This window comes from Poecilia mexicana, unplaced genomic scaffold (assembly GCF_051168715.1).
Source record: "Poecilia mexicana isolate PSO_F unplaced genomic scaffold, ASM5116871v1 scaffold_4, whole genome shotgun sequence".
Classification (NCBI taxonomy): domain Eukaryota; kingdom Metazoa; phylum Chordata; class Actinopteri; order Cyprinodontiformes; family Poeciliidae; genus Poecilia; species Poecilia mexicana.
Window position 1 is genome coordinate 22,773,247 of NW_028263373.1, and position 6,000 is coordinate 22,779,246.

The 6,000-nt window shown below is 40.1% G+C and overlaps 1 long non-coding RNA gene across 1 annotated transcript; it reads left to right on the plus strand.

Annotated features, from left to right (window-relative positions):
* Positions 1-3,629: 3,629 nt before the first annotated feature.
* On the plus strand, positions 3,630-5,752 carry LOC148159991 (uncharacterized). The gene is made up of 2 exons (XR_015762769.1): positions 3,630-3,708; positions 5,400-5,752. It is a non-coding gene; the product is annotated as an uncharacterized LOC148159991 (long non-coding RNA).
* Positions 5,753-6,000: the final 248 nt, after the last annotated feature.

Genomic DNA, 6,000 nt, shown 5'->3' on the forward strand with positions numbered 1-6,000 from the left:
AAACAGTTTGTTTGTTTGTTTGTTTGTTTGTTTGTTTGTTTTTTTTGCCATTTGTGGCTCTTGTTTTTTTTTTCTTTCTTTTTTTTTTTAGCAGCTTTTTAAAAAGGCCTCCATGTCACCTTTCTCAACATATTTTTCAGACTGCCCCCAGGTGGCAGTAAAAAATACAACAGCTTTCTGAAGCCCTGAATAGCGCAAGAGCAGTTCAGGCACAGACCCTCAGGTACAGCCTTCATCTTCCTGTAAAATATAGTTGAGTCTGTGCTGTGGATGTCTCTGTTCATTGTGGACAACAGCAGTTTTTTTAGACTCCACTAGAATTATGTTGTGCTTTGTGCAAAATGTTATGGAAAGAAAGAAGAATTGACAGTTAAAGGTGCAGGACTAAAATATGGAACAATATGAAATGTAAATAATCCCACAAAATGGGATTTGTTCAAGAATTTGAACCTGGCATCCTTTTAATTTGGAAAATTGAATTACATATGGTTCTTAAACCTGCAGATTTTTTTAATGCTGTGACTTTAGAGAAGTGTTGTCCAAACTTGTTGCTCTCATGGCAACAATTGTCAAACTAAGAGAAACAAAGGGCCACTTTTTTTTCTTAGTTAAAACTAAAAAAAAAATCTGAAGACATTTGTTGTTTTAATATTTTTAACAATAGACTAAATAGACAATATTTTAATAAAGCAGTCTACCTTCTGAGAACTCTGTAAATTATTGTTGAGCCAAAATATGCACAGTTGCTTTATAATACTTTGTCTCATTCCTTCAAATGTTTAAGAAGATTTTATTTATCTGTAAAAATGTCTCCCTATGTTTGCGAACCGAGATGCCAAACAAAATCCTCCAGAGGGCCACATATGGCCCCGGGCCACACTTTGGACATCCCTGCTTTAGAGAGTATTCAGACACTGGAGTGCTGGAATATGCAGCTTCATGTGCATCGTTGTAGACAGTTTTGCAGATCAGCAATTAACATTTGTCGTGAATGTTTAAATTAAGAACACATTTTACTTTTAACATAAAAAAACTTTTAAAAGATGTGTGTAAATGTAAATTTTAACACATCTTCTAAACTCCTAAATTCAGTAAAATTCAGTTTAAACCTGCTCTGTATTTCCTGCAGTTCCCTTTATGACTGTAACTGAATATATTCTGCACAGCTGCAGATGGGCTCAGTATATTTTTAAATGCACACCGCTGCTGATGCTGATGGTGATGACAGATCTGCCAGAGGCTGCTTTTGTGTCCCATTCCATCCCTGCATTTCCACAAAACTCTTAATTACTGCTCTTGTTTATGCTCTGTCTCAGAGACCAGAAAAAGGGTAACTCTCCCACTTTTCAATAGCGTTTTCTCACCAGTCATCCAGCTCGTTTGCTTCTTGGTTTCTGGCTTGCTAATGTGCCACATTTCGGTGCGAGCGCTTTCTTCCAGGCTGCTTGTTAAACGTTGCTGAGACGAGAACATGGACGGACAGAAAGCCAAATTGAGCGGAAAAGGTTGAACTGTGAAAAATTGCACCAAAAAAAGTCACAAACTATTTTTTTAGAAAGTTAACAAAGCACAAAGGAAGAATGATTTTATATTTATTTACATGGAGTGAAACTAATAAACACAGAGGTGTTATTCAGATGCTTCAAAATTAATAGACATTGTGAACTTTTTAACATTGTGGTGTCGTGTCGTTGTAGATGTTGGGCGCAGAATAAGAATCATATGCATTTATGCAAAGTGAACAAACACGAGGCTTGAAGTGTGTTTTGTGAATTTGCTTAAAGGCCAATATTAGCATACAGCGACAGGCAGAAAGAGTCCTGACTTCAATTCAAAATCCCCAGGCCGCAGCAGGCTCTCCGGAGCCAGTCAATCACCACACACCTCTGAAATGAACCGAGGCAGGCATGATTTGGACCTTTCAAGCCCAGGGGTGAAAGGTTGCAACCTTTCTGCTACAAACTCGCAGCGTTTTGTTGCAGTGAAGCTTTGTGAGCAAAAAAAACAACACAGAAAGAAGAAGATGAAAAGTTGGGAGTTTAGATGCAGAGCAAGTTTTCTTCTCTCTGTACGCCTAACCTTTAAGCCGGGTGTCCCCCCGTGACTCCTGGGTTCCTGATTAGTTTACAGTATACTCCCAAATCAGCATAATAAAGCGTGTGATGAGGCTGATAAGATCTAACAGGCTGCTCTTGTTTACCCTGCTGCAGCACCAGCTCCTTCCCTGCATGTGTGTGTGTCTGACCCTGAGGCACAGAGTCACTTGATGCGGATTGCACACACACCCACAGAAAGCCCCCCACTGGTAGAAATCCTGGTTGTGCTGCTGCATCTCAGCGGAGGCCGGGAATCCACATCCCCTTTAGGCTACTCCTGGGGTGCAGTTATTCCACGCACACCAAACACAAGCCCACATGCATGTGCAAATGCACACTCTATATCTTAATGAGAGAAGGAGATGGCACTAAGAAGGCGACAGCAGAATGAAACCTACTCACCAAGGACTGACCTGTGGTTCAGGGGCGGCAGCAGCTCAGCGGGGAGCTCATCTCCCAGCACTGATCAGAGGGCTGCACCGCCGAGGCTGCTCACGCTGACGGCGCTGCAAAAACCGACTGATTAAACGCCACCGTCGCCTCAGCTCTGCTGCTATATGGAAAGAAAAGCTTCCGCTCTTTTATATCTTTTTTTTTCACTCAGTGTTTGTTTGTCAGTCTCCTTTGTTTTCTTTGTCCTCTGCTGAGACAGCAGTGCCGGTGGATTGGAACAGTGAGCGTGAGGGATTTGTGCGTAATTAGCTGAAACGCTCACCCAAGCAAACACAAAAAGTTAGATTTTAAACTTTTTGAACTGTACGCCTTTTCGACGTTATTTCACTGACACTCTGCTTCACTTCCAAGATCAAAACCTTCCCTCGCTGAGGAAATATATTTTATATGAATCTTTGGAGTATGCGGACAGCAAAACAGCGCTGCCAACTTGCAAGTCCTATTAGCAAGTTGTGCAAAGTTCAAATTGAACCGTGTGTGCGCAGAAATAGTAATGCTTCTGTGAATAAATGAATATAGAGATGAAATGTTAATAGAGTGACAGACAGCACTGACCATTGTCTCCTGTTTCCATTTAGATGTGCAAAGACGAAACTTTTTGTTTGTTCTCTAACAAATTTCTGAAGCCTTCACATCACAGCTGAATTTATTCTCAGATTCAATTACAGACAGTGAATCTTATCTGAAATTATTTGTGGTGGTTTTTATTTAAGGGAATCAGAGTAAATACATATGCATGCCAAACCATTTTCAGATTTGAATAAATGAAGAAGAAAAAAAGAAAATTGTGTATAATTTATCTTTCACTTTCCAGTTATGAACCAGTTTGTGTTAATCTAACATATATGTGGTGCACCTAAAATGTCACCATATTATTTTGGTTGTTTTATAATTTTGAAATATTTTCATATATAATTGATCGATTTATTCTACCAAAAATAAACAAGTTATTTTTGTTTACGTTTTGGCATGTTACTCTGTCTGCATTTATAGTGTTGACCTGAGAAGGGAGCAGCAGTAGTGGTGAAGCGGAACCTTTGTTTGGAAGCATTGCTTCCGGGTTTATTTTGGGGCGGACTTCCTGTTTGCCTCAGGCAATCTGGATGCTAAAGGCGGAGTTTAGGTTGTCATTGCAGAATCTTGTTCTACTATTCTTCAGGTCAGTTCATGGTGAAGACACATCAGAACTACTTTTGTAAGATGTTTACGTCTTATTTGATCAGTTGATAGCATTGAGTTACGGTTTCTGTTCATTTTTCTGCTAATAGTTGTAAGTTTTATCAGCCGCAGTTTAGGTTGACAGAATGTCAGAATACCCGCGCTGGGAAAATGTCGCCTGGGTTTGGTGACTAGAAGTCTGTAATATGTTACTAACTCCGGGTTTTAAGAGTTTTATTTTTTGCTTGAATAATATTCAGTGCGTGTTGCTTAGTGACTCATAAAGTAGCTTAGAGCCTGAGAGTAAAGTGAATCTTGCTGAAGTTAAAGGTAGAGAAACTAATCTTTGTTCATGAAGTGTGGGAATTCAGAGGTCAAAGTTGGAACAGTGGCATGTTAAATTCTCTATATTATTTTGTAAGTTTTGTAATTCTATTTTTATCAGTATTAACTCAAAAAAGTGTACATTTTGATGTTTAGATTAGTTAATATGCAACTGAATGCAGTAAAGATTTTAAAAACAGTTGATTTATCCTGTTTAATACACTATGCCTTGGTTCCACACTGTAGAAGGTTTATTGGTTAACAAATAAATGAGACACCATCTGGATCCTAAAGGCAGCGCTTCAGATGTCATTGCTTAATCCTGGTTTGCGATTATAGATTGTGTGCATCACTGTAACGGCAGTCCTGGTACTTGGGATGTGTAACATGTACACCCAATTAAAATACACTGATGTTTGTGGTTAAAGCATCACTTTTGCATCTAAGTTAGTTAGAAATTAAATTTAGATTTAATTTGTACAGCATATTTGAACAACAGGACCGTTTAAAGTGCTTTGCATGTTTAAAAAAAAGAAAATAAAAAACAAGCAAAACATTACACTCAAGTGGCAAAAGAAATTAAAGAGGTTACAGGTTGAAAAACAGACTGATAATCAAATTCAGCTCTAAACAAATGTCTCATCATTAAATAAGACCTAATAAGAACATAAGTTGCATCCAGTCTCTGCCAGACTTCATGTTTTCTGGAAGTTTGTTTCAGATTAGAGAAACATACAAATTGCTGCTTAAAAATAAAAACAAGTATTACTAGTAATCCTTAGATTATCAGAAAGGTATTGACTTTATTAGAGCCGGACTTCATTTCGATGGGATAAACCAGTCATCTGAGGCGACAGTTGGTCCCGGAGACGATGAAACAGCTCTGGGTCAGAGATTTAGGACGGTGGGATCTGGCCTGCCTACCACAACCCTCCACCAGCAGCCAATTCACAGCTTTCTGGACCAAAGAGAAGTGACTCCCTGCCCATCTGACCTTATAAGGTGCGGATGTGAAGTACGCAGAGACATTTTGGCACGCAAGGAGGGTTATAAGGCTGTGCCCGTTATCAGCGCCCTCTGGCCTTGTTGGGCAAGTCATCCAAGGATGGGCCTTGGCTCTGCCAGACTTCAAATACTGCCAGCTCCTCTAATGCCTCATGGTTTCAGAAAACCTTTCCTGGTCCCAGTAACTGTTGAGCTTTTTTCTTGCAATGCATACTTAAAGTTGTGATATTATTTATTCACTAAAAGAAATATTTTTTAGATCATGCAACAGCGTAGTGGAGCTGAATAAGACTGCGTTCTGAGGGCAGAGTTCACTCAGCTGCCCTCCACCTAACTGCCGTACCTTTTGTCCTTGACTTCCAGGGTTTGGCCGGACGCTCTGGCCGAAGCGGACGGATCGGAAGGGCTGGAGGAGAGACAGGATGAGGGCAGACAAAGAAGTAAACTCTGTGCCATGCCCTTGAATGAAACAGAGATGCTGTAACAGACAATAGGCACCCTGCTAATAGAGCAAGTCCATTTTTTTATTTTTCATTTTGTCCTCCAGTTGTGTCTGGCCTTTTTTTTTTTTGTATAATTTATAGTTACACGTTCTCAATTTCTGGTCCCTGTCCACCCTTTGGCCACACAGTGACAACTAGAAGAGAAAAGAATAACTCCAGGCTGGAAAGAGACAGAAACTGAGCTTCGTCTTAGAAGGAAGGAGAGGAAGAAAAGATGGAGGAAAAGGCCAGGTAGGAAAAAGAGGGAAACCGGGCAGGGGCAGTTTCAGTGTCGTAAAAAAGGAAATGGCTGGCAGCACAAAGGATGGTTCTCCTTCTGTTTTCCTGCTCCATTAATATCTGAGCTCCAGCCTGCATATATCCTCATTCATTATTCATGAACCGGCCAGGAAAGAACGCAAGCGGGGAGGAAGGAGGCAAAGCAAAGGCCAGAGAAAGTTCCAATCAGTCCTGGTTTAAAT